At 53.9% G+C, this 27,989-nt stretch overlaps 1 protein-coding gene and 1 long non-coding RNA gene across 6 annotated transcripts in view; both read left to right on the forward strand.

Annotated features, from left to right (window-relative positions):
• Positions 1-27,989, forward strand: part of PLXNA2 (plexin A2) — a 204,807-nt gene that overhangs the window by 111,361 nt on the left and 65,457 nt on the right. The gene's annotated exons all lie outside the window — the stretch shown is intronic.
• Positions 2-27,902, forward strand: LOC308183435. 2 transcript variants are annotated; one of them, XR_013942441.1, is made up of 2 exons: positions 2-5,826; positions 8,716-27,902. It is a non-coding gene; the product is annotated as an uncharacterized lncRNA (long non-coding RNA). The 2 variants fall into 2 exon arrangements; XR_013942442.1 differs by having other exon boundaries at positions 8,733-27,902.

Raw genomic sequence — 27,989 nt, forward strand, 5'->3', positions numbered from 1 at the left:
GCGCCTGCTTCCTTCCACGTGGCGCGGGCTGCTGGTGCTCCTGGAGCAGGGGCTGGGGTTTGGTGTGGGTGACATGGTAGCAGCAGCAGCTTTCATCTGCCTCTGACCAGAGGTTTTTCACGTGTGCATGGAGGGACAGAGCTGTCCCAGTTTGTTGTGGTCTGCAAGTATTAGGAGCTGGGCTGGGCTGCTGCGAGGGAAATGTGCTTTGGGGATCAGACCCATCGCTGGCTGATGAGCTCCTGAGCCGCTGGCCTTACTGCTGCGCTCCCTGCAGTGAGTGGTGTGGGTTGGCACAGCTTTGTCTGAGCGTCCTTTATGGTGGCTTTATTTTTTATTTACTGGTGTATTTGAAATGTTTGTTGCTGAGCGATGTTAGTACGGAGGTGGGACCAGGCGTGGTGTGGGCAGGTGCTGTGCAAGCAACGTCTGCAGTAACGCTGAGCCTGCGCTGTGCCATCGCTGTGCCCATCACTTGCTGTGCCGTCTATCACAGTGCCGTCCATCGCTGTGCCATCCATCGCAGTGCCATCCACGGCTGTGCCATCCATCGCACACCTCAGGCCAGCCCTGCCCACAGCAGCCCCTGCCCCTTCTTGGCTCTGCGTGGTCATAAACAAATCATGGAAACGTTCTCATTTTAAAAAAAAGGAATTATTTTTTCCTATGTTATACCATGATATTATGAGGAAAATGTCATTAGTGTTTGCATAGCGTGTAAGTAGAGGTGGCGGGAATCTGTTCGCATGTTCAGTGTTTCGCCCACAGGAGACCATTCACATGCATCAATCCTGACCAGCTGAACTCTGCAGGACAGAGGCAGCTTCTCATTCCCAAAAGAGGATTTCTCTGGAGGCTGCTTCCCACACACAAACTCTTCCTGGGGATCGTCAAAGCCATTAGGTGGAGGCAAGAAGCGACCCCCCTGAGGTGTCTCGCCCTGAACCCCCTGAGATATCAGAGCCGGGTGGCTGTGCTGGTGTCTCTGGGACTCATCCCCACAGCCCCTCCTCTGAGCTTGTTTATGAGCAGCATAAACTGCTGCTCCGCAGAGAGGGACCAGGCTGTGGAAAGCAAAACCAAAATGATTATGATGGAAATTTATGGCCAACAGTGCACGGGAGCCTGCTGCTGAGGGAGCCGGCACAATGTAAATAACGCAGGGCCTCAGCTGCAGCAGATCTGGGGTCTTCTGGTTTCTTCTCTGAGACAGGAAAACACAAGGAGTCCCAAGCACTAAGCCAGACTTTTGGGTTCACTGACTGTTGAGCGTTTTATTGGCTATTACTCACAACTGTGTAATTCAGATTAATAGGGCTGGTGCCTTGTGGGTGGTGGAGACAGAGAAGGGTGACATCCGAAGACGTCTGGATGCCATTAAATCGTTGTGTGTTGAGTTAACCCTCTGGCCACTGACAGCTTCCTGCAGCTGCTGGTAAGCAGATACCTGTGCTCCCTCCACCTGCTCCGAGGGAGGTGCGAGGGGAGGCAGCAGTGGGAAGGGCTCCGAGATCCGCTGCTGGAGGCAGAGGGCGAGCAGCCGTCCTCAGAGCTCCTGCTGCACCGGGGGGCTTGCTGCTCCTCCAACGCTGGCAAAACTGTTTTGCTAACCTGTAGGAAAACGAAACAAAAAGGCAAATATTTCGCTTGGTTATAAAGTGACTTAAAGCCAGGGAATGAGTACTTTAGAAGGGTGCAGAATCCTCTCCCTGCTGAAAGACTGAACTGGGTGAATTCCTGTGGTTACAGAAGACATAATATGCCTGTCATTAGCCCCTCAGTGACAGAAGCTGCCATGAACAGGCACACATTTAGGATCCCCTCCCAGCTTGAGCTTGGATTAGACGGTAAAAATGAGGATATCTGCAAACTTTGAAATGAAGACTTGATTAAGATGTTAATGTCGTGGTCATTTTCTCCAGGAGCCACGTACTCCTTGTGCTCGTACCAGGGAGGGAGCGATCCAACACGCATCTGAAACGGTTCCTAAGGAAAATCCAGCAGGAATGCCTCCAACTCATCTTCTATGAGGCGGGAGAATCTTAATATTCACCAAAGTGCTAATTTGCGTAATTGTTAAACAAAAAGATGTGAAGAGACTTAGCAAAGAATAGAATATTCCTGGAACACCAATTCTGCCTCAAGCCATGGCCCTGGCACGGCTGTGCCCGGGGTGAGGCTCCCGGCGCGGGGCCGTCGCTCGCAGTCCCCAGCCCTTGGTGGCCCTACCGTAGGGCCGGCCCTTTGCCCTCGTGGAGATGTGAGCTCTGGCTCCAGAAGCCCCCGCATGCTGTTACATATGGATTTTGTCAGCTCCCGTGACCCTCACCGCCCTACTCCTGGCAATGTGATTGTTCAGCAAAATAGAGGGGGGAATATTTTTTTTTTTTTCCTGAGCGCCACGTGTTAAAGGAGCCCGGTGACTGAAAAGGGGTCAGCCCCAAGAAAAGGAGAAAGGTCCACCGGATTGTGAGATCTGAGGCTGTAAAGAGTGGGAAGTGCCCTTAGAAGTACTGAAAATACACAGCAAAAATGTCTTCTGAAGGCTTGAAATCTGGAATAAAATGAAATTCTGCCACAGTAAAATGACACACAGAGCAGCTGTTCGTAGCGCTGCGCTGCGGCGTGTTAGCGTGGTGGGGGAGGATTGTCCAGAGCCTGTCATTTTAAGTATCTGCTGAGAAAGAAATAGGATATATGCCTAGGGCAAAACATATCTTTCACAAACTGTATTTTTGTGAGATTCAGCAAGGAAATGTGCTCCCCTCGTACGGCTCGGTAGCGGGTCCCGAGCTCTTTGTGTTTGTGAGGTGTTAGGCACCAGGCAGCGCACGGGATGCGATGTTCTGCGTGGACCGTGATTATGCACGGGCACACAATGAACTGCGATGTGCAGACAGATGCTTCCCAGCACAAAGCATACATGTCATTCCTGTATCAAACCCGTCTTCCTTCCATGCTAGCACCAGCTAGGATCAGCTTTGTGCTGAAATGCGCTGGGGAAAGCGGTTGCTTTATCCTCAAATCTGGAGCTCTGGTTGTGTGTTCAGTCCTTCCACACTCCCACTGGCTCCTGTCCCAGCCCTGTCTGTGCTTCTCTCCAATTTATCCGCAGTCCTTTTGAGCTCTCCATGAGCCTTTCATGTTTCATTGCCAACTTCTTCCAAAGCAGAATATTTGACATTTGATTTCACTCCCACAAAGCACAGAAGCAACAGTTGCACAGCCCAGTCCGGGGGAGAGGAGGATAAAGAAACTTTGCTTCCAGCCACTTATTCTGAGTTCTTTAACCACATGATTTAAGAGTGCTCATTAGGAGCTTTTACAGGCTCTCTTCCCACTGCACCTGGCTTCAAATAGCTCTTGTGGCAAAAGAAATGTGATTCTGACCCTGGCTATTTAAAACAAATCCATTTCTCAGCATTGCTCTAGCAGGCAAACACCATTTCTGCCCACAAGCTGAGCGAGGCTCGAACAGCGCGAGATGCTGCTGAGCGGGAGACGTGTGGCATTAGCAGGGCTCCGGGGGGTGCCGGGATGGAATAGGGTCGGTGGCTGCTGGGCGGCACCGGGAGGTGTTGGTGGTGCTGCGCGGTGCCCCTGGGCTGCAGCAGCCGTGGGTGCTGCGGGTCGGGCTGGCGGCGGGGCAGGGGACGCCAGTCACGCACCTCCTGGGGCCACCAGGAGCCCCCGGGTTAAAAATGTTCTCATTTCAGTGGCGGGTCTGCTGTGGAGCCCACACCAACCACCCCTGCCTGGGCAGAAAAACCTCTCAGTTTCCTTGCTTTCTGAGCAATACGGGTTATGTTCAGACAAAGCGGCTCTATAATTCAGTCCTGAAGCATTAATTGTCAGTGCATCAGGAAGGCGGTGGGGATTTTTTATGTATGAAATCTCAGCTCACTTCAATTAAATAAGGTCCGTAGGACAAGTGCAATTTTAAGACTCGAAGGCTGCAGCCCCTTTTCACTCGATCTCTCTGCTATCTGCACAAGTTCAAGCTGTCGCAGCGCTGGTTTCGTATGCAGCAGGTTTGATTTCGCTCCCACGTACACCTTCAGCAGTCGCGAGTTAACCCTGTTGGAAGCAGTGGGCCCACTTCAGCACACAGATTATATAAGCAACAGAGGAACCAGGGCCAAAGATTTTTGCAGCTCTTGATAGAAGAGCGAATTTTGTTATTTTTAATCTGAGAGTGAGCGGAGGCTCAATCAAAAGCACGGCAGGCATCGGGGCAGGAATTGCCATCTCCAGAAGATTTCACCACCTAATCAAGGGCTATAAACACGAAATATAAAACTGTGGGATAAAAATACTGCAGGGCTTTTTGGAAGGAGCGTCTCTGAGCTAGTAAAGAGGAGCGTGGCCCAGCAGGTCTCTCCCCTCTTTGAATTCAGAGCTGCAGACGCTGACCATGGGCTCTCCTGGCAGCCGAGCTGTCCGGCTCCGGGAGCAGGACCCGGCGGAGGGGCTGCCCGGTGCTTGCAGATGTGGGGGAGCCAGCCCTGGGGACCGTCACTGCTTTTTCCCTACCTACAGACATGCCTGCACTACAACATGTTTTTCCTTCTTCATTTTCCAGCACCTTTTTATTTTTTTTTCCAGCTAACGCTCTCTAACTTGTTTGTTCTCATCGCGTAAATCCCTTTGATAAGGTGCTGAGGTCACAGGATGCGGCTCTGTTCCCCGCTGGGTGAAGCAGCACCTCCCTAATTAGGTATGTGGCCGGAGCGTTGCAAATGCAAAATGCATCTTCCATAAGCAGCCTCCAAAATCCTTGCGAGTTTCATCACCTCCGAAGCATCGCTGCTCTGAGCTCATCTGTAGCTACTTTGGCGATTAATTCTGCCACGGGGGGATGATTTCATTCCGCTTTTACACGGTAGGTAACAGAGCAGCATCCTGCGCCGTGACTGGGAACCTCACCGCTCCCGTGGTAGAAAAGATAGCAGTTAATCACCCACTGAAATGCGGATAACGTCAATTAGCAGAGCAGAGCTCTGTGGACTCTGCAGCCCGAGAGGTGCGGGAGCATCCAACCACCCATCCATCCACCCACCCATCCTTGGCTCCCCGCTGCGTGCAGGTGGGCATCGGGTGCCCCGCGATCTCCCTGCCCGAGGGCTGCCCCTCATCTGCCCGGCACCAGCAGCACTGCCCTCGGGCTCTGCTTTTTGGGGACGGACAAGGAGGGTTTGGGCCGACTTTCTGTTGTTTTCAAGCAAGAGCCTGGGCAGTTCCTCTTGGCTGCTGTGACGCTGATACACCTGTTGGACGCCATGCAGAGCCCCTGGGGCAGAACGCTGTGAGCAGAGCGGTGCTCCTGCCCCTTGTGACAGGTGGCAAAGATTAATGCTGGCCCCTAAAGATTCCCCTCATGCCGTGGAGAGAAGGGCGAGCAGTGTGGTCCTTGCCGCTGCCGGCTCCGAGGAGGGGCTGCGCATTACAGAGGGGTTTGCAACACCTGGTTGTGTGACGCTGTCCTAAAACGCAGGAGCTGATGCAAGCTTCTTTCCGCTTTCCTCCCTGTGCTCAATTAGGAGTAATTAAGAAATTCAGGTAAAAACATGTCTGAGATATTAAGCATATCCACCTGCAAGAAGGATGCTCTAATTAAAGTCAGTTGACCCCAAAGCCCCAGCCCAGGCAGGTGGGGCAGTGTGTTGTCTCATTTCCCAGCTCTCCTGGCAGCCTGCTGTGTGTGCAGCTCCGGTGGCTTTGACATTTGTGCCTGTCCAGCCTGGCTCTGGGGGTGTTCCTGCAGCCTCAGAGTTCACTGAGGTTTATGTGCAAACACCAAACACCCAGGATTTCAAGGGTGTAAAGGTAAGCGCAGAGACCTTTGAAGTAACAAATACCTGAAAGGTAAACTTTCCCAAAAGATGCAGTAAAAAACACCCCAATGTAAAAATTCAACATTGGGGTCAGTGGGTTTGTTTTTGTAGATGAGATGTATTTTAGACACTTCTCACATCGTTGTTCCTTTCAAGTGCTTGCTAGGTTTGCTCTCAGGATTTGTTTGTTTTGTTTTTGCTTTCTATTAGTCTATTTTTTCCCCTGCCAGTCACAGCCACAGGGTTCCCATGTATTTGCTTCCCCTTCCAATTCCTCCTAATCCGCAGACCTATTGTTTAATTTTCAGACAGGCAACCCCAGTCCTGAAATACTTCCAGAATTTCCCTGCATGCACGTACACAGCCGCACACACACCGATCCTCCTCCTCAGAGCCCCAGTGCATCAAATGTTTGTAAGGGGACAAATGGGACGAGGAACAACCCCCTCAACTGCCTTTGCTGTGCCCATGGTTTCTGCACATCCCTGTGGCTTTGTGGTGTGGGACAGACGGGTGACCAACAGGTGAACATTAAACCCCTTTGCATTTGAAAAGCAAGCTGGGATTTCTGATGCATCTCTGGGCATGGTGGTGATGTTTGTGGACCAGACGGAGCAATTCAGGGACTGTGCTGAGCTGTTTGATTTTTTTTTTTTGCCCCCCATTGGACGCGGGTGACCTTAGCAGGGCCGGATTCCCAACCAGGGCTCTGTGCAGGGCACGGTCAGACCTGCTTGGGACTGCTCTGGCCCCTGCAAGCGGAGGCCCTGGCGATGCTTGGTGCTCTTTGGACTTGTGTCTTCTTCAGAAGGCTGCTGAATTTGCGTGTTTGGACAGGTAGATGCAGGTCTCCTTAATAGGAGTAATGAGAGAAGGGAGAGAATTGCATTCCCGAGACAGAAAATCACTAGAAGGAGAAATCTGTAATTTCTGCCCATTTCAGAAAGTGCTCGGCTATGAAATTTAACAGTAAACCTCTGATTCCTCTTCCTTTCTATCAGAGCTTTTTAGAAGTCTTTTCTTCCCCCCCCTTCCTTGGCTTCTGCAATAGTTAGTCTTCAGCAAATGAGTTTGGTGGCTATTCAGCCGGCGAGGAGGGGAATTGTTCACACCGGGCGCTAACAAAAAGGAAACATAACTCACAATATGGTGAGGGGAGCTCTGAAATTGCACAAATTATTCTATTTTATACTTTAATTAGTTTGAATTAGCATTGGGAATAGATGCATAAAATGATCCAGTGAAGGGTGAAATGGAAAAAGGGACGCGGTGCGGAGTGTCACTTCATTATCGTGAAGTTTGCAGGAAGTGCGCGTAGGCGATGTGCAGGCGCTCGCCCCTCCGAATCCTCTTCCGATGAGCTCAGAGCGAGGACTGTGCTAGGAAGGACACAGGTCGTCTCACGCGGCGCTGCCACGGACACACGCTGTGGAATCACCGCGTGGCGCTGGGCAGGATCAGGCCCCTCGTCAGTGAGAGGCAGAGCAGCACCCAGCACACCCCGCTTGGCTCTGAGCTCCTTCCTGAGCCTCAGCATCAGCCTCAGACTGAGCTCCGTGGCTCAAGGGACAGAAGGATTTAAAGAGAGTTCAGGTCCAACCTGACTCTTAACCCAAGCATCTTTGGCTGTTTTGTTTTTTTTTTTTGCCTCCAAGGTTGTGAGAAGTTCTGCAAAATCAGATCGGCTGGGTTTTGGCCAGCTCAAAATTACAGTGCAATTACAGTACGTGTAATTTTTTTGTTTCAGATCAGATGGGGGAAACGCAGCTATAAACATGGTTTCCTGCAATAACACTGAAATGAGCAGGGCTAAAAAATGCAGACTGGGTTCCAGCCCAAACCTCTGAATGCGCTGACCTAGTGGGATCCTTGGGCTGGTCCCGCTGGCACCACAGCGCAAACAAGTATGCAGCGTGAAAACCAAATTCCCACCAAACTATTTGAAAAGTTTGGAAATGTTCAGGGGAAAAAAAAAAAGTTCCTGCAGATTCCAGATAGCTTGGAAATGATGGCTGTGCCCCAGGGGAAATGGCTATGAAATGTCTCAAGCTGGGACTAAATATAAAAGTTAAGGCTGGTGGCAAAGCAGAAAAACAACTGTTTGTGGGTTTTCTTCTGCCTTTCCCTCCTCCTTCCTGTTCCCTGGCAAAGTGTTTTCCCTGTAAAAACTTAGCTGTGGTGAAGATGTTGAGACTTTCTGGAGCGTGCCAGAGCCTGTGAGCAGAGGAAGGTGCGGGGGGTTCGCTGGGAAGCCTGGAAGCCTTCCTCCGGAGGCTGGGCTGGGTCAGCATCCCCAGCAAGGGCCCTGAGCCCCTCAGCTGCAGGGTCCCTTTCTCCTGGGTGAGGCTGGAAGCCCCCCCCAGCTCCTGGCCGGGGCTCCCCGAAGCAGGAGCCCCCCTGCCCCGCGGCTGCTGCGACCTGGCCCCGCGCCGTGGAGCCGTGCGATAGCTCTGGCATTTCTGGGCGACGCTAGTGAGGAAAAGGAGCTCCATTAATAATCCTCTATTTATTTTAGCAGTGTGCAGGAATGTGCCCGGCAGACTAAACATGCCGGCTCCCCCTGCCCTGGGGCTGGGAGCAGGGGGGGCACCGCGGATGCCCGCTGCTGGGCTCCCTGTATCCAGATCCAGACAGGCTCCGTGTTCATCAGAGGCAGGGTCTGTACGAGGGGACACCAACAGTGGGGCCCGAGGGTTTCTATGAGGGTACAAAACAACTCATTTTTAGTACAGTCAAGCTTAGGAAGAGCTCCTTGCACAGGGAGGCTGCTGATCTCCCTGTCTCTTCCCTCTGTGCCTGCGCAGTTGTCACGACTGCTGAATTTTCACCGGCTGCCTTGCAGCAACCAGCACCGGCTGAACGTTTTGCTGTCTGCTAACAGATTTATCCTCCCCAAAGCCCTATGAGACGGAGCAGCAATATCACATCTGAGATGAGGAATTGAAGCACAGAGATGCTGCATGACCTACCCGAAGTCACCCAGGAAATCTACGGCGTAGGAAGAGATTGGACTGAAACCTCCCCGCTCCCTACTCCCCCAACAGAGCACCGTCCTTCATTTCATCACTGAGAAGCTCCGCGCTCCGTAGTCGCAGGGAGGTGGATTTAGGAAGAGAAGGCACCAGTCATGGCCTGAAGTGATGAAGAGCTTACAGAGTCTTCATCAACACGAGCAGCGTTGGTGCTGAGGCCGTGGTGCTGCACCACCAGCTGGCTCCTGAGCGATGGGATCACGTTCCCCGTCCTGTGCCACAGCTGCACGGGGCAGCAGCCAGCAGTGTGTTTCCACGCTTGGTTGAGAAACAGCTGGACCCATCTGTGGCAGCCTTCTGAGTTTCAACCAAGACTTTGTGTGCCTCCTTGGTGCCAAGCCGCTCCTTTGGGATCAATAAGAATACATTAACATTCCACGTGTAAACTTTTTTTTTCCCCTTTAAACCTTCTTGACCTTTGGCAGGGCCAAAGTGCTGGTTAGGATGGCAAAAGCTGAAGCTCAGGCGGGATTTAACTGACTTTTGTCTTGGTGTCTCCTACACAGAGCAGGCTCTGCCACTCCGAAGTACACACGAAGCAGCATCCCTGAGTTCAGCCTGTGCAGACAAACACGAACGTAGGTTTTGTGTTTAACACTAACCCCGTCACAGGCTCAAGGAGCAGGCTGGTGCTGTGTTGGCCAAGGGCTGACCAGGGAGACAAGGCTGCTCCGCAACCCGGTCTGCCTCCCCTGACTGCCCACCTTTATTAGAGGCAGAAATGGGAGGGTTTGATACTTTCTTAATTGAATAGGTGGCAGGAAAAGATCGTGCTTGGATCCCAGCTCTCCTCGCAGCCTGAGGACTGCAGCCCAGAGGGCTGCTCAGCTGCCGAGGAGCTGGCACGGGCGGTTTGGAGCGTGCTGGAAGCTGGCATGGAAATCGTGCTGTACCCAGCCTTCGGGTGGAGCGAAACGCTGCGTTGTGTGCGTAGCACCGAGGTCAGGGCGGCCACGTACATCGCAGTGCAGGAGGAGGAAGGTTTTAGGGCAGTAATGGAAGTCCAGCTCGCTCATATAGCGCCAGCTTTGGTTAGGTTTATGCACGTATTTAAAGTGATGGGCGCTATTCTGAAGCTCTGCCACCAAAAGCAATGACACATTCCCTCCTCTTCTCTTTGGCTCCACTTCAGAGTGTGTCTATCCAGTTTCTCTTGCAACACATATTTGTGTGCTCGGTGCCCTTATGGCTGTTTAATTAGTATTCATGTTTCCTTTCAAGTAGCAAGGGAGTCGAGTGCACAGAGCTGGAGCACTGCAAGCGTGTCGCGTGGGCTGGGCACTGCCACACGTGGCACTGAGGGACCTGGTGGTGACCAGGCCTTCAAGACATTTCACGTGCTTCCAAAATAATTGAGTTAGAAAACCTCTTGGAGTCTCATCTCAGAGGAATATGAAGGCTGTAGCAGTAGAGGGGGCACAGAAATGAGACCCAAGCCTTGGGGTCTCTTAGCAGCTGAGGTGGTTGCAAGGGTGTGCAGGCTGCGTGCTGCACGGGGCAGCAGCTTGCTGGAGGCAGGGACCTGCCTCGTGCTGTGTTAGCAACACACCTAGCATTTCTGCTCGGTGCTTCGGACTCTTGATTTTGACAGAAATAAAGAGGAAGCGTGATAGCACAGCACGGCCAAAGCCAACTGATGCTGAAAGTAACAATTCCATGGGGGCTTGCAGCCTGCCCTGCTGTCAGCTTCTTCTCTTGCCACTTGTCCGCGTAGGGGCTGGGTTTTGCAGCTGGAGAAGAGCTTCAAGTCACACGGGGTAGCCCCAGCTGCTTGGGATACACACTGCGCACATGTGAGCATCTCATATCTTGTCTGCTACGGTGAGGGTGGTATTTAGTGCTGCAGCTCGTGAATGATATTTTCATTGTCTCCTAACAAGCCACAGTTGCAGGCTTTTCCCCCATCCCTTTAAGAAGTGACTCACAGGCAGGCAACTGTCAGTGTCTTGGGTGCTATTAATATCTCTGTAAGAACATGGTGATAAGTGGTTTTTTTATTATTTTTTTTGGTGGGGGGGGGAGGAATCAAAGGGGAGGATGGGTGTTAAAATATAACTCCTCCTCGTGTGGCTGGGCCTTTGTGTGAGCAAGCAGACAGTCCTGCCCGCAAAAAGAATTTGCTTAAAACCCTTCCATTTAAAAAGAGCTGACCACGCTGGAACAGCATTATTGGAGAAACTGTGCCAGAAACAGCACTCCTGTGACTGCAGAGAGGAGAGGGCGAGCTCCAGTTGTTAGCCAAAGGCAGGCTGGAGCCTTCCAGTTCAGGTCTTTGCCTTCAGCGTGCGTGGCCCTGCTGGTGGCCTGGGCAGCTCAGCTCAGTCCCCAGCACCTCGCCCCAGCAGGATGCAGGCGAGGGATGGCTGGATCCTGGGAGAAGCATCGCTGCAAAGCTGGACGTCAGGGGGCTGGGATTTAAACTTGGTATGGGAATGGGTCAGAAAAGGGTATGCCACTCCAGAAAGCTGCACCCTGCTCCAGCGAAAGGCTTTGATCCTTCAAGCCCTAAATGGAGGGGTGAGCTTAGGGCTTTCTGCCCCTCCGGGGGTGCAGTGGGGCTCAGCTCGGCTGCCCCCACCCAAGTGCAGAGCAAACCCATTCCAGCAGCCCGCGGTCGCTGCCCGTGGTTTCGGCAGGAGGAGAGCGGTGTCTAGGCGCCCTGCAGACCTCCTGTGCCTGGCGCCGCACCGCTAGGAGGAGAGGTGAGGATGTCATCTGGATCCCAGCTGGCAATTTCCTATCCTTCCTTAATGGACTGAGCGTGGTCCCCATAACTATAAATTTTCCTGGCTTGGGTCAGTTGAAATTGGAGACTTAACGCTATAGAAGGGCACGTTCTTATTTTATTTTTGCACTCTGTGTAATCACATTGATGGCAGCAGCGTAACAGTCCTGAATTATGGGTGACCAGAGAAAAAGAAGGCATCTCCTTAGCTCCCTGTTGTTATTGTCTCTGGGTGCAGAGCAAAATGTGTAGGCTCCAGGCTAGATTGTGTAAATCTCGTTAGAAAGCCATTCCCAGCTAATGAAACCCTGGGAGAGAGGGATTTGGCTTCCCAGCCTTCAGCCTTATAGCAAAGGCTGGAATAAATCCATCTTCAGCTATGTGTAGGCTGTTTTCCCCTCTCCCCCATTGCGAGGCTGTATTTATTGGTGGAGGCGAGATGCTGTCGCGGCTCTCCGAGATCAGCCGCGGGTCAGCAATTTGTTGCATCTGCACCTGAGTGATTTCCAGTGACAATTATCTCCTCGTAAGGAAAAAAAATAAAATAAAAGCTAGTGTGCAAAGAAATCTCACCTGGTCTTTAATCCTCATATGGAAACGGGGAGCAGACATGTAAATAATTATATCTCCCCCACTGCGAGCCCGCTCTGCAGCTTGCTTGGCAATATGTATTAATTCAAGGGAGAGGAGCTGTTAAGGAAAGCTGTTGAAACGAAGTATCTGAGATAAATGCATCTCATCTTTCCCTGTTTGTGCAGGCTGAGGCTGTGCCTGCCAGAGCCATAGATTCCACTTGGGGTCATGTTTGTTTGGCTGCGACTTCGCTGCTCAAAGCAAGGGTTTACCAGCTCCTGCCGCGTGAAATACGATGGCCTTTGTCCTTTCTGCTTGATGGCCATTATGTTGTTTGCTGAAGTTTGGAGTGCATCTGTTGTGTTATTGGTGTTATTAATATAAAGAGAGAGCAGAGCTCTCGTAACGCAGGCTCCATCTCCGGGATCCGGGCTGCGTGCACCGCCGTGTTCCTGCCCTGCGGCTCCTGGGGTGACTGGGAGCCCCCGGGGCACGCTGCCGCCGGGTGCCGGTGGAGATCTCTGATCCCCCGTGTCAGAGCCCATCTCTGCAACCTGCCCTCTTCTTGCAGCTTCTCGATGCAGGTGCTGAAGCAGGAATGTCTATTGCTCTGTTCTCTGCTTTTTCTGGTTTCATCTCATTTCCGTGCCCAACACATACAGACACAGGGGATCTTTCTCCCCTGCTCTGCTCGCCACTCTCGACTTTTCTCATTGTGCTGTGCGTCCTCCAAGCGTCCGCTGGTTTTTGCTGTGCAGAACTAAGACCTGGCCAAGCCTGCAAGGCTGGAGGACAGTGCCCGGTGCCAGGGACATCCCTGCTTTGACCTGAGCTCCTCGGGCGTTTGGGCAGCACACGAAGGGAACTGCTGCAGGACTCCGTTGCTGTGGCCAGCCACGGGCTGGGCTGCCAGCGGAGCCGGCGGAGCATGGCAGGCCATCAGTGTGTCAGGAATGAGCGCTTGCTTTAATGGAATAAACTTGCTGAACGTGAATGCAAGCTGGGAAATTTGCTCGTGTAACAAAAGGTGCTGGGGGAAGCAAAGTCAGCTGGGCCTGTCTGTCATCGAAGTGCGAGAACACAGCCCTCAGTGTGCAGCAGGGGGAAACTGTACGCAACAGCTGAGATGAAAACCCGCGAGTGAGAAAGCATCCAGGCCCTTCTGGGAGAGCACGGGCTGCTGGAAATATTTGCATTGTTTTGCATTCTCTTTATCTCCTGCCTGTCCCGAAGAATAGAGGGTATCCTGTGCATATAATGAAGTCTCTGAAGGTTTGAATACTTGTTTTTTTCCTGCTCTAACTAATCTTTTTAAATGCTTTATGGCCTCAGTGTTCTGTAATTGAATGCATTTTATTTAGAAAATAACATTTAGTGCCACTTTGGATTTCCAATTATTCTTCAATCGGACTTTGAGGGCCTGATGTCTTTGTCATTTTGATACGTACAAAAGATGGCAACATCAGAGCAGCCAAACAGCAAATTATTTCCACTGCTGATTACTGGGCTCAGGAGTAAAATATGCAGGGCCAAATTTAGTCTCGGCACAAATCTCTTGAAATGAACCAAAGTATTACACCAGCGGCAAATTTTCCCCCGAGCTTCCAAGGATGCTGGAAGAAATCAGAGCAAACAGAGCTGTCAGTGGCAGTCGTGGCGATGTCTCCGTGCCGCAGCTGCCGGCGTTACCAGCGCTGGCTTTTCACATAAAGCCCCTGGGGCGGCTTCGTGCTGCGGTGCTGGCAGCGCCCACGGCTCCCCGCTCTGCCTCCAGAGCAGGAGCAGCACAGTGAGGTTCTCCCACTCATTTTTGGGCACCAAAGCTGCCAGCAGAGGGAAGGGTGGGAAGTCGGCGGCTGCTGTGGTAGCTCCGGGAGCCTGTTCCCTGCGAGGCGGCACGGCATGGCCAGATCCTCGTGGTGACATGCGGCTCCTGCCCCGAGCAGGTGAAAAAGCCGTCCCATCTCGATCCTGTCGTTGGCACATTTCTCAAACAATGAGGGAATACAGAGGGCAGAGGAGATATTCAGTCATTCATGGGAAAGCCTCCAAAAAATGGAAGCTGCAGCAGTGCTGGCCGTATCTGTTGGTTAGTGTCTGTGATGGAGCTCAGGGTCCTTGGCGACGCTTTCTGTTCCAGGAGGAAAAAATGAGTGCTGTGCAGCAGTCACTATAACCGTGTTATAAGGATACAAATTTTTTTGGAACTTGCTGCGAAAGGGCAAGCCCTCCTGTTCCCGTGTTGGTGTGTCCTTGTTACCTGGAGAGGACGCGGTGCTTTGCTCGGTGTCTGGGAGAGCACGAGCCTGAGCGCAGCCTGCGCTGAGCCAGCCGATGAACGGCACGGGGATGGGGTCCTGTCGCCCTGTCCCCTTCTTGCCTTGTGGCATTTCCTCTGCAGGCACAGGACAGAGGAGGGATGATCCTGTTTGTCTGCGTTTGCTCTCAAAGACAACTATTGCTGCGGGGCCGCTCTGCGGCCTTGAGACGAGAGGCGCGAGCCGTGGGGCTGAATGCCCAAGGCTGCCGGTGCCTGAGTGTGGCAGAGCCAGCCCAGAGGTGGTGTTCCTCTGTTCTCTGCAGGAGCTGTGGGATGCCATTGCAGATGTGAATAGCCATTGCCTAGGACATCCCACGTGCATTTGTGTTCTTCAGGTTTTGGTGAAAGCCGTATCTTAATCTCCACTGAACGACCCTGCTGGGGGAGCACGGCGCCAGCCCCGTGGTGCTGAGGGGGAACACCAGGTGTTGTGGCAGCAGCCCCTTGTTTTCTTCCCTCCTGATGCTGTGTGTCAGCTCCTGAGATGTTCTTTGGGGCTTTATCATGCTCCTTCGTCACCAGCCCGTTGCAGTGATCAAAGGCCTTGTCCGTGTGCCGGGCCGTGATGCCGGCACCTGCTATGGGACAGCGCTTTTCTTCTTTGGGGAAAGGGCTTAAAAGCTCATTTTCTTTCAGAACTGGAGAGTTTGGGATATACTTAGGAGGGTTCGTTTCTCACGCTGGTGGTCAGGTTCTTAAATTATATTTTTGACAGCCGTATGTAATGATATACAAATGGAAAAGTGATAGAGTAACAGAAAATTGACTGGCAAGGACAGCATAATGCAGTTAGAGAGCAGTACTTAGCAAAAAGCCGCCGAGGTTACGGCAGTGTTTCTGGAGCAAACGAGCAGTAGGACCACGGTCAGGCTGTGAAAACAGTAATGATACGACTCCGTGACCTTTAAAGCTACTCAGGGCATTCAAATGCTTTGGATTTTCCAGGCTCTATGCAATTACACACACCGGTCATGCCTGTGAATTCCCTCGTAGGTTTCTGGTGTATTTAAACAACTGGAGAACCCTGAAATGGCTCACGGAAGGGGGAATCGAGGGCTGTTGGTGTGTGAGTGCTGCAGTGTGCTGAAGTCCTTTGTGACCCTATGGACAGGAGCCCGCTGGGGGACTGCAGCAAAGGTGCTGCTGGTGCTGCTGCCCAGGGTGCAGCGTCCCCGAGGGAAAGCAGCATCCCAAGGCGCCCACCTGCACGGGGACATCCCCACGGCTCAGCCCTCCTGGCCAGGCTCCCTTAGCCTGGGACCCGGCCAGGCAGGGAGGTGCCGAGGGGACCCGCAGGAGCTGCAGGGGCTGGGAGCCGTCCTTCCCCGCTTGGCCCATTCTCCAGGCAAGGCTGCTGCTGAATACTAATGTCGGTCACACGCGAGGTGCAGGGCAGAGCTGAGGTTGGGCTATTTAAAAGACACTCGCGTGTGCCAAGAAAACAAACAGAAAGGGCCAGTCAAACCTTTCCAGTGTCATTGACACCCGAGGACGCGCCAGGGCTGGGAACAAAGCGCGCATTGTGGCGGAGCACAGCGCGCGAGTCTGTTGGGAGCGCGCAGATGCGGGGCTGCCCACCCCGCTGCGCCGCGGCCAGCTGGCCACGTGGGAGCCCTTTCAAGGTGGGTGGCCAGACACGTCCCCCGGGCAGCCCCGGGCTTTCTGCGGAGCAGGGAGGGTAAACAAAATGTGGCCTCCTTGTCTGCGTGCGTGCCAGGGGTGGCAAGTGGCCAGGCACTTGAGGGGCGATGCTGTCAGGACAGGGACGGGGGAAAGCCGCAAGTCAGAGGAGCTCCGGCGCCGTGGCCAGCAGGAGAGGGGTGCTGTGCTGCCCAGGCGTCTCGACACTGGCCCCAGTACTGGGTGCCCCACATGTTTCTGGGCCTGTTGGTGCAGACCATGCCTGCAGAACCCCAGAGACCTCCAGCTGCTGGGGCTGTGGGTGATGAGTGCTGGAGGTTCATTGAGTGCACCCTGGAGCGCAGCTGGGCTGCAGCCTTTACGCCATGCCCCACTGCGCAGCTCTTCCACCAGTTCCCGTCCCTCCTCTATAAAAAACAGACAATGTTTCATCTGCTTCTGGGAGCAGCTGTGCTCTGTTATTTCTGTGTGCATGTGTTGGCCATTCCTGCAGGGCTTCAGCCCCTCTTCGAGCTGCTGGGTAGGGCAGAAACACGGGTACGGCGCTGCCATTTGGGCTGTGCCAGGTGCCTGTGCTTATCAGGCACAGGATCAGGACCCCATGGGTTTTGCTCCTCTGCCCCACTGCAGCAACGGAGCGATGCAAGGGTTAAGCACAGGATCCACCAAGATGGGGAAATAACCAAATAACCAGAGTGAGCAGAGCCCGGGGGTACCGGGGCGCTCGGCAGCGAGCTCGGGGCTCCAGCTGCCTCCCATCCGCTTGCTGCTCATTTTTCATCCTGAACACAGCTGCCGCCAGCGTCTCTTTCCTACCCCTGTTCCTGCCAGTTTTATGAGAAAAGAATAAAGAGGGGAAACAGATAACTGCAGAGGTTCATTTGCCAATTGTCAGGCAGCCGGTGCATCAGAAATAGAGTCATCGGTCTGCTTCCTCCGCACGCTGGGCTGCGCAGGCATCTTATCATTAGCGGCATCATTTATTCATGGCTCCCCGAGCCACCCTCCTTTTTGGAGGAAGGGACCCGCTGATGCTCCCATTTTTTCCAGGCTGGCTCTGGCCCTGATGAGCTCGCTCTGGCTGCGGGAGGGGTGGGAGAAGCTGCCTTTCCTGCCGACCCCAACCTCTGCCCGTGGGAGAAGGCTTCCCGTGGCCAGCGGGCTGCGATCGATCGGCTCAGCAAGGGCAGGAGCAGGCAGCGGGGTCTGCCCGGTGCCTCGGGCTGCCCCTCTCCCTTTAGCTTGGTAATTAGGAGCTCTCGGAGAGAGGGAAGAGAGGTCACGCACGGAGTGGGCCTATTAACCCTGTCCCTTGCCAGGACCCCGTGGAGAAAAGCCCTTCAAGCAGCTGCTCCCCTGCAGCTTCCAGCAGAGCAATGCTCCCCGTCCACCTCTGCTGCCCTGGCGTGGGTCGGGGTTTGCCTCCTGTGAGAACTTTTCTTCTCCAGCCCTGCTGGAAAACAGTGCCAGAGAGCAAATCTTGCTTGGGAGCAGTGGGAGAATCGTCTCTTCCACGTGATAGGAAGCCGCTGCAGTGGTTCACCTGGTGCACCTTCACAGATTTGTGGCATTCCCTGCTCAGAGGCCGGCTCTTGCTGGGCTCCTGTCAGTGCTTCTGGCCTACTGCGGCAGCCAGTTCCTCGTTTTGGGGGTTCTGAGGACCTTCCCCCTTGCTTCTAGCCTTGCTACAAGCTGAGCGCTACTGATTTTTGTGTAAACCACTTTATTTTGTGATTTCAGTCCAAGTCCGCTCGGCCCCCCGGCTGCTCCTGGAGCTGTTCTGTAGGTAAACTCCGCGGCAGTCGGCAGGATCCCCCTGCAGCCCGCCGGGTCTGGTCCTGCACTGACGCCAGAGAGATTTATGGAAATGTATGCACAACTTCCTCGGGCTCTGATGGAGCAGAAATAGTTTCATGGCGTTATTTGCCTAAAATGCCACTGTTTTGAGTGCTGAACCCGGACAGTGAGAAGCTGATGTCAGAGGAGCTGTTTACAGCAGGACCTGATATGGCTTCTGGGGACAAGTGACTTAGCAGGGCAGCTCTGGGAACATTAATGCAGCAATTCTGAAGTTTTTGTAAGCTCTGAGCCTGTGTTGCCTCTGCCTTCAGTCAAAGCAGTGCCGCAGCCCCAGAGCTGCTCTTTGATTCTGCTTCTCCCGTGTAGCAAAACAGCAGCCCAAGGAAACGCAGGTAAAGATGAAAGCTAAACTCTTTGCCTAACTTTCTCTGGCTGTAAAGCTATTGCAGCTTGTATTTCAATAACGGGGCCCTTGCTTGGTTTTCCTGGTTTCCCAGGGGAGCTTCCAAGCCTCGGGCAGCGGTGTTTGCTCGGCGGGGTGCGCAGGGAGGGGACGTGGGTATGTGAGGTGCTGACGTGGTGGTGGCACCGAAAATTGAAGTCAGGTCCCACGGAAAGGGGATGTTTTGGGGAAGGTTTGATGGGAGAAAACCACCATGCTGTGACTTGGGACCTACCGAAACCCCCTAATTGTGTGTCAAAGCAAACCCCAGATGAGCGATGTTCTCCTGGCAGCCTGCCGTCGGCTCCGGGGCACCCATCGCCCGTCCTGTGGCTCGCTGGCCCCGGCTTGGGGAAAGGAATGTGGAAGGGCTGTTGTGTAAACTACCCGCTGTCTGAACAGACTTTGTTTTCAATGTAAATCTGCTGCAGGGAGTGATTTAATCTTCATTTATTCTTTTTTTTTTTCCTTATTTCATTAAATAAGATTTATACAGGTATAGGGCTGGAAAGGTCACCCGTCCCCTGGGCTGTGGGAAGAACTCTGCGCCTTCCTCCCTTTTCCCGCTCCTGCCTTACCCCTTGTTGCAGGGTGGGAAAGCACCACGGCTGGGGTTTGTTGCCTTTCTGGAAAGTTAATTTATATCTGCGTGGTACACACGGGCTCAGCAGTATTTCAGCTGAGCCTCCAGGCCCTCATCAGCTGCGGTGGAGCACCCTGAGGGGCAGGATGGGGTCGTTCCTCTCCTCTTCTCCCCTGGGAGAGCCCAGGGTGAGGCAGCTGATGGCCAAAGCAAAGTCCTGGGGTTTGGGCTCAGGCTCTGCACTTGACGTACTGCTGGCAATTTGCTCTGCACTCCTTCTGCAGGCTGCTGTCGTACCTCTAAAATGAGATATTTTATATTTGTCTCATTTGCTGGTGAGTTATGAGGCTGAACAGGTGGTTTTTTTGCCAAGCTTTGCAGACATAAGTGATGGGGCACGCCTGTGTCCGTGTGCTCCCAAGCCCACGCTGTTTGTCCCGCCGGTCGGGCTGTGACCCAGCTCTGAGCACAGCACCCAGCGAGCAGTGTCCCTGCTCACCCCGCTTCCTCCCACCCAGGTGCTGAGCTCCAGCAGCCTCCGAAGTTTGCAATCCAAGGCAGCAGAGCTGGAAACGCGTTTTTGCAGCTTTCTGAGCAGCAGCCTGCTCTCCGGGGCTTTCCTGAACCCAGAAAGCAGATGGCTGGCCTCAGCTCCGTAAGGTCTGGAGGCCGGGATGCAAGGACGAGGGACTCCTGTTGCCATCACCTTCAGCAGCGCTGCCTTTCATCGTTAGCGTGTAAATGCCACCGAGCACCCAGGAATTACCCATCTATGATCTCTTCATTAGAAGAGCCTTCTGATCAGGTTAATCTCGCCTTCCCCATGTGGAAAGGAGGATGCTGAGCAGCTGTAAGCACCAAGAGTGTAGGTAGAGGGAATTTCTGAGCAGGAAGGATGCTGCGAGCACCGGGTTTTGAGTGAATCGGAAGCGATTGCTCAGCTCTGGCACAGAAATAGCGGTGCTGAGGGACTGGTCCTGGGCAGCAGGCACCCTGGGATATTTGTACTGGAGATGCTGCCTGGTGGAGGCCTCCTCGGAAGGGAGGGAGGGGAGGAAGCTTCCAGCCTGATGCGTTTTTTCCAGCCTCTCGGTGGTCTGCTCTCCTCTAGGGAAGGATAAGCCAACGCGAGCGTGGGGGAGGGTTGAGGAAATGTGTTTCAGCAGTAAATATGGCCTTGTTATTTATCAATGCGGAGTAATTGAAGTAATTTCATGTCGTTTTTAAATGCAGTGCCTAGGGATCTAATCTATCTGTCTAATATTAATGGGTAATATTTGGTTGCCTCATCCATTCATTACTGTTTTCATTAAGACTCTAATCCTATTTAGGAGTCTGTTTGTCATCTTAAACTCCTCTGTTTTATCTTAGCCTGCCACAATCCTTTTTAACAACTTAACTGAATTCATGAGTTCTAGGCTAGCAGCTTGGGGGAAGGGGCCTCTGCTGTCTAGCATGTGGTTTTTATAGGGAGAGAGGAAAAACAGACGGCTGAAGGCAATCGCAAGCAGCAGGCACGGAGCTCGCCTGTGATACACACCGCCGGGATCTCGGTCTTTCAGAACAGATCGAGATGACTGCATCTCGGAGCACGGAGCTCCCTTCGCTGCCACACACTGCGCTGACACCTACTTTGAAGCCTGCAGCATTCCCAGGCCTGTACGAGGAGCTGCTCGGAGCGAGGCCGTCGCTTGCAACCGCCCGGGGAGCTCCCAGCGAGGCGCTCTCAGCCCCTCCAAGGTTTTCCTGCTCCCAGTCACTATCGCAGTGCAGGGCTTTGAGCATTGTCTGCTCGAAAAACTTCCCTAAAAGCCTTCCCATAGGTTGTTTGTCCTGACTTGTAAAGTGTAGGGCCTTCATGTGCCCACCTGGGTGCCTACCAGCAGGGGATTCCTATCGGTTGGACTGGGAGGAGGTCCCGGGGGATGGCCGCTGGTCCTGCTGTCCCTTGTGCTGCAGATACTCACAGCAAGGTTCCAGTTTGGCCGTTCCCGTTTCAGCTCTAAGGGCACCGTGGCCGTTTTCTGCTCAAATTTGCATGCAATAGAAGACAACGAGCAAAAACCTGGCTTTTTTTCTGCCTAGAGCCCTATAGAGCATCACACAGAAGAAATAATGAAATCTCCTGGCACACCAGGAGATTTCTCTTCTAGAAGAGAGCCAAGATGCCCCCGCCTGTGCTGTGCCACCAGTGTGACTGCTGTGGCCGAAAGCAGCCTCTTCCCTTCGCTCCCACAGCCGTCACCTCTCTCGGGGCTCCTCCGGAGCAGGTCCTGGTGTCCTGGGGTCGTGGTGCCGAGGTCCCCGCATCCCCATCGTCAGGGCACTTTGGGGGCACCTGCAGTGGGGCCGTGCTGTCACTGCATGCCCCAAGCTGCGAGGTGTCCGAGGCTAATGAGGGTCCCGGGGAATCGAGCCGCTTGCTCTTAATGACTCTCTGGCTATCTTCTGTCTAAAACAGTAATTTTAATAAGCGCGGCCCAATTGCAAGTGTTCGTCGAACACCTAATTACATTGGTTATAACTCCAGAATTATTCAGAATTCTATTTTTGTCACTTGCTTGCAAAATAGAGAGGGAAAGAAGTGCATGTTTTATAATTATTCACCTTAATTAATTTTCTAAGCTTCTGTTAAAACTTTTAAATGACTGCAGGGAGTGCGCTAAGAGTTACGTGGCAGCAAGGCAAAGCACTGAACACGGGGGCCGTGAACTGATGCAAGATAAAAGTTTACTGTGTTGGATTGATCCCCACCTGAGCCCAGAAATTTTGGAAAGCGTTCTCCTTTTATCCTTATTAATTAGTTCCCGGGAGGCTCGGGCTAATCAGTGCTGCACAAAGAAAATTTCCTGTTGGCAGGGTGGTCTTGCTGTGCAACTTGCCATTTGCCAGAAGCCGGTGCCAACGCTTCAAGAAAGCCACTTCTGAGGACAGCAGTGCTGTGGATCCAAGTGGGGCGCCCTGGGGAGAGGCGATGTGCTCCCGGCCGGCTGGGTGCCAACGGGTCGGTCCTGCAGACCACGACGCCGGGAGGCTTTGGTCGCTTGGGGACCCCGCAGCTCTACTGCCCGTACGGAGCTGAGGCCTCGCGGCGCGGACAGAGGGAGCCCTGCAGCACATTCGGGACTTCCCTCGATCTTCTTCGTGGTTAAGAACAAAAATGCAAATCCCTCGAGGAATGGTGATTTTCGAGGGAAAGAACCACGTGGGTGTATTACAGTGTAGCCTGGTTTTCTTTGTGGAGACCCCAGCTTTAGCATCTCGTTCCTCATTATCAGCTTGTGTTAATGTTTAGCACATCCTTTCCTTGCCAAGACAGTTGAATTTCTCTGGAGCAGTTCGGTGGAAGCCCGGAGCAGCTCAGTGCCAATATTTCAGCCAGTGTTTTTATTCCTATGGTAGATGAAAGAATCACTTTCCAGTCTTGCCCATGCCACGTGCATGAGCTATTCCCGGTAGCCTGCTCTCCAGTACCAGCAGCCACGTGCCGCTGGCAGAGCCACGGTTCCGCTGCGCGTCCCCTGCTCCCCGCTTGCAGATGGTCCGTGTGAAGCAGTGGGGAGAGCCGATGCTGCCAAGGCACTTCGGAGCTGATGCTGTCGCACGCAGGCTCATGCGGGTGTGCTGCGGGGAGCCTTGGAGCAGCTGGCAGGCACGTGAGTGCCGGCACGTGGTCCAAACCGCTGCGTGCACACCGCGGTGCTCACAGTGTGTGCAGCGAGAGACGCTGGGGGTAGGAAGGGCGGCTGGGGTGCTCCGTGGGAGGGTTTCCAGGCTGCCAAAACCAGGCAGGGTGCATGGACGGGACCATTCCCAAGCACTGCAGGAGCCCCATGCTGGGCTGCACTCAGCTGCTGGGTTTGCTCAGTGATAGTGGGAGCGTGGTCGGTGCCGTGCCCGGCGAGCGGTGCCCTTCCCATGTCATCTCCTGTATGATCTGTGCTGTGCTGAGGAGCTGGTAGATTCAACTGACGGAAAATTCAGTGCACAGCTGTGGGCAGCCTGTGTCTGGGAGGAAAAACCCATTCCTCCTCCCCTAGGTTTATATGATGCTGTGCTTCCCCTGGGAGTGGGGATGTGATCTCTGCCTGGCACTTTGAGCAAGATTTGTTGGGATAACAGACATTTCGTGCTGATGCAATGATTAACTGGAGTTGTGGTGAACCACAGGAAAGCGTTTGTCTGCAGCAGCCCGTGTGCCAGAAGACGGGGCTGCTGCAAGCCTGAGTCCTGCTGGCTGGGGTGTGGGGTAGATGGAGGAACCTCTGGCGTCAGGATGATTTTTCAGCTTCATTAAGCCTTACTCTGGGACACTTGCTGGTTTTCCACTCGCTCTTGCATCCCAGAGGAGGCTGCCTGTACTTTTCATCACCTCCCTCTGGAGTCTAGCGCAGAACATGGGGGCAGCGATAAGGCAGCGGGAGCCAGGTATGCAGGGAGGTCTGGTTGCTCCCTAGGACAGCCATCTGATCACCTGTGCCCCGACACAGCTTGTCCTAGTAAGATGCTAATGAGGTTCTTAGAGCAGTAAAGCCGAGCTCATTGAAAAGGTTGCCTGGATCAGAGTTTAAGGAACTTTCTCCGCGTGCTTCTGCAGCGCTGTAATTAAATAATCCCTTTGTAGCCATGGAAACGTTATCTCGGTGTCCTCTCCCACTCGCTGCTCCTCTGCCAAAAGTTACAGGCGTTGATTTGCTTCTGACAGCCCTGCGGTGCCTCTGTGGACCCTCGTGGTGGAGCGGCGGGGGAGAGGAGAGCGGGGTCCCCGCAGCCCCCAGCTCTCACCGTGCGCCCTCGGGTGAGCTCTGCCCGCCCCAGGAGGCTCGGCAGCACGGGGCAGTGGTGCTGCGGGGACGCTCCTCAGCACTCTTCAATTCACCCATTTCCCTTTGCTTTCCTCCCGTCCGGCTGCTGCCCCACACCCTGCTTGCTGCAGGCACCAGCCCGGAGCACGTCTGAGCTCTGCTCGGGTCCAGAGCCCGGCGTCTCCGGGCAGGGCAGGGCAGAAGGGGTCTGCGGCACCTCGGCTTCTCCAGCGGAGCAGCAAGTGTTTCCCAGCCCCTCACGGTGGCTTTTCCTGGTGGAAACTTAAGGACCTGGGATTCAATCAGTGCTGTTTGAGGAGGCAGGGAAAAAAAAAATAGGAAGAAGAGTTTGACAAACTTCTTACAAACTTCGGAGGAAGTTTCACATTGTTTTTCCCAGCTCCGTCAGCCTGACTCCATCGCAACTGGACCTGGCAAGTCCTTGCTCCTTCCCACACTTCTTCATGTCTCCTGCAGCTGCACAAAGCAGTGGTTTTTCTTTTCAAAAATGAAGAAAAAAAAAATCTCAGTGGAAAGTTCATCAAGTTTGGGCTCCTGCTCACTGAGTGATGGATAGCTTTAATTACACTGAACTGGTTGGCATCTCCACTTCACTCCCCAAAGTCATTAAAAATAGATTTTCTGTGTGAGCTGCAGCAGCCCGTGGCTCTCGGGGCAGGGCGATGGGACGGGACGCCCCGCGGCTGTCCCGGTCTGCAGGGCAGAGGCCCGTGCTGGAGCAGGCGTAAGCTGTGGAAACTTGGCTTTGTTTGGTTCTGGATGTATTTATGTGTATTTATGCATTTGGAACTGGATTCTTGCACTTATTGTATATTTTTCTGGGGTCTGGCAGAGTTTGAGTTCATGTGTTTTGGAGAGCCTGTACTGATTTCCTTTGTTTTGTTTTGGTTTTGGCTGATGTCGTGGTCAGGCAGTCAAAGAAAGCAGTAATGAGACTTTACATTTAATTATTGAGAAGTAGGTTCGTAAACGGGGAACTGAGAAACTCAGCAACAGAGCTTGGGCATAGGCAGGAGGAAGAGACACAGCGGTGGGGCTGGAGGGAGGAGGGCTCTGCCCTGAGGAGGCTCCCGAGGACCTGGGGTCTTGGCTCGTGTCCCTCTTGGTGTCCCCCTTGCTGGTGCTGCTCAGCTGAAGGCTGCAGAGGCTGAATTGCTTTACCAGTTGCTTCGCTGTTGACCACACTGATGCAGAGTGCCCGTTGTCCTTTCCTCTCCCTGACTTCTGCTTCATCCTCTCGCAGCCCTGGCAGTGCCCCCCGGCGCTGCAGGGATGCTGCCGTGCACCTCGCAGCAAGGAGGTGCGGGTATTGATGCTTCATTTAGGAAAACCGCTGCCTGCGTCTGCTTGGCCTCAGGACATCTCGGCTCGTGTTTTGGAGAGCAGGAACAGAAATCTCAGGGCATCCAAACTTAGTATCCACTTCGGAAAGCTCGAGGCCTAGGTCTGCTCGTGCCCTGGGCTGAGGGCTGCACTCAGGAGCCCCACTTGCAGGGCCACATGCCCTGGGGATAAGCTCGTAGGTTCAGGCAGCAAAGTTTCCTGGGGCCTGGGCTGGGGTGGGAAATGGGCTCCTGGAGCAGCGGTAGACCTTCTGGATATTTGTTGTGAGTGCCAGGAACATTTCCCTGGCCCATCTTCTCTAGTGTAAATAAAGCGAGGTATTTGCATTTAAAAACTAAATCGTGCAAACCAAAGCCCTCTCCAAATAAACCATCCTGCTCCACGCAGCCTCGCCCCCGGGGACGGGCGAGGATGAGAGCAAACAGACGGGGCCGTGCCAGGCTCCGGCCACCTCGGCTGCGCAGAGCCACGAGGTGACGACGGAGCTCCTGCTGCCATCGGAGCGGGGCCGGGGCTGGCAGGACACGGCAGGGACCCGGCAGAGGCCAGGATTTGGGGCTCCTGCCCATCGGTGGCAGAAGGGGGCAGGGGGCAGAGCGCTCGGAACTGCCCCAGCAGTGCCGTGAGCGAGCAGACCACGAAATCAAACCCCGTCTCCAGCCAGGTGCTGGGCAGCACAGCAGCACCCTGCCCTGCTGACGTTTCCAGCTGCCTCTTGGGTTTTGCCCGGCTGAATGTCCAGCACTGAGTTTTCAGCACCCTCTGGAACCCGTTTCTCCGACCTCAGTGCCTCAGGGGTGTTTTTTTAATCAGCGCTGATCCGCGTTGCTTTCCTCCTGCCCGCAGGCACAGGTCTGAGGCACCGTGTTCCACATCTTCTGCTCTCTCCTCGGTGCGGTGGTTCACACGCACAAACGCTTTGGTCTGCTAACGATAATTAGGCCGGCAGAGAACAGTTTAGAAATACTTAAAGCCAAGAGAGCTTTTCCAGCCTGCCATCAGGCAGGGGAAGGGAGTCTGAGCCTTGCTTCTGTACTGGCTCTGAAGGAAACAGCTTTCGGTTCTCTGCGTCTGTGGCAGGCAGAGGAGAACATGCAGATATATCCTACTAACGGACGTGTCTTGTTTTTCCATTGAAATGAAGCATTCTTTAGAGCATTGGAGCCTTTCAGGTAGTTGGATGGATGACGGTAAGGGTGGTTGAATGTGTCGGTTCTGGGAGAGCTGGGCAAACGCTGCAACCCCCCAACCTTTTTCATGCATGCAAATATTTAAATGACTCCTGCCCGCAGTCTTTTTGAGCTTCTTCATTTGACCACTTAGTTGGGCATTGCAGGTTTCCTGGCATTAATTCTCAGGGTGAATTTCGAAGTTGTAGGCCTAAGCACTTGAGAAGAGCAGATGATAAATTTCCTCCCAGAGCCCTGGGCCTCCCTCCAGACAGGGGCCAGGAGCCCGACCAAGCACCCAGCCGGGGCTGTGGGCGCTGTGCGGGGGCTGTGGGCGCTGTGCGGGCTCTGCTGCACTCACCAGAGATTGAATGTGCCAAGGAGGTGAAGGGGTGAAATTGTCTGCCCTGAGTTATGCAGGCGTTAAAAAGAAAGGATCAAATGGTCCCGTTTGGGCTAGAAATCTGCGGCTCGAGGAATCGCTCAAAATTCCTGTGTAATTTTTAAAGAATTATCACGTACAGAAGCCACAGCTTCTGAGCAGAAAAAGAACCCAACTGCATAACATAAAATGATCTGCAACAAACTGTTATTCGTATAATTCAAATCCTCCGTTATTTATAGAGCGCCGCGAGAGCACACAGCTCCTCACAAACACGAAAGCAGCCCTGAGCTGCATACAAATGGCAGGGACGGATCCCGCAGAGCCTCACCCCACGGGTAGGAGGAGAGGATCAGCAACGCCCCATGGGTTTGGGATCGGCGAGAGGAGCCCTGCAAGGAGCTGGACGGATTTTAAGCAAAACCTTTTGACCTTCCTTGGGGTATCCTGCGGCCACTGGTGGCTCCCACAGGGGCTGCTCAGAGCCGCGCTGGCTCCCACGGGCAGGTTGGGTGCTGGGTGCCCTGGGGGAGCCGCTGCTGCTGGGGGTGAGCTGCCCCCACACCGACATGGTGCCTGTGAGGGGCTTTGCGTGCCCAGATGGAAGAAACCTCACCAAGTGTCCGCTCGTGCCGCTGTAAACTCAGTGTGCCTTTCACAGGCACCTGGGGAGATGCCTGCTGTGTGCGCAGGGGGAGAAGTCCCCCTCCGGAGGGTGTCCCGTGGACACCGGCTTAATGGAACACTGTGATGTTGATGGCGGTGTTGACTGATGTGAATTGTGCGTGCAGAATGAGACAAGGTCAGAAATAGGTCGAACGCCTGGTGAGACGCAGGAGAGGGCTAAAACGGAGCTGCCCATCCTTGCAGGAGGTCAGAGCCTCCCCAGAGGGGATGCAGCCGCGGCTCTGCCCCAGCAGCACGGGGAGAGTTTCCTTCTGGCCTTACACCTCCGTGTCACTCCTTCACCCCGCGTTTCTCTGTTTCTGAAGCTCTTTGTGCAGCCAGCCGGGGCTAAATGCGTGCACATCCCACCCAGCTCTGCCTCTCGCCCACCCGCTGCTCGCTTACCCCGCACGCATCCCACAGACTCCGGCTCCGCTAAAAACCCTAAACCCCCGCCCGAGTTCTGTTTCAGGCAAAGCTGTTAAGTGTTAAGTAGGGCTCAGGAAACAAGAAGAATAGCAGCCCCATTGGTGTCGTGTTTAGAGAGGAACTGGGTTCTCACTGTGTCAACAGCACTTGGCGTGAAAGTGGCCTTTGTCTGGCGCACACTGCTCCTTTCACCCCGCACCCCAGCTGCTGCCCGCCGGGCGCT

Source organism: Anser brachyrhynchus (assembly GCF_964034855.1).
Source record: "Anser brachyrhynchus genome assembly, chromosome: 27".
Lineage (NCBI taxonomy): Eukaryota > Metazoa > Chordata > Aves > Anseriformes > Anatidae > Anser > Anser brachyrhynchus.